Below are 508 nucleotides of genomic sequence, written 5' to 3'. Positions count from 1 at the left end.
ATTTATATATATTTGTATTATTTTCCATCTTAATACTTTTTCTATTTACAATTTTAAAAATAGATGTAAGTATTGTAAATTGAACACGATATGACCTTCTGTGCAGCTGCAATATTAACTTTTTCTTTTCTTCTACTCATTTTTTAATATATGATATGATATATCGGGGATGTGCAAAAAAAAAATAAAATCTTTTTCAACAATAACTGTAAAGTGATAATTAAAAAATTTAATAAAATTAAAAATAAAATAAATACAATAATCAATCGTTTGAATAAATTGCAATACCACCGTGAAGCGTAAGATATATGTAGAATTACATTGTGACCGAAAAGTTTTCGGAAATTCTCATTTAAAATTCGCGCGCTGTATATTTTTCGATATTTAAGTCTATGTAGTTTGGCACGCACTGTCCTATTTATTGCCAAAAATGAGCGCGATCTTGGTCGAGACCAGTTCGTTTACGGACAGTGTTGAAACCAGTTCACATCAGTAGTGCTTTGCGAAA

Source organism: Teleopsis dalmanni, chromosome 2, assembly GCF_002237135.1.
Source record: "Teleopsis dalmanni isolate 2A chromosome 2, ASM223713v2, whole genome shotgun sequence".
Classification (NCBI taxonomy): Eukaryota; Metazoa; Arthropoda; class Insecta; order Diptera; family Diopsidae; genus Teleopsis; species Teleopsis dalmanni.
Note: the sequence above shows the minus strand (reverse complement) of the source record.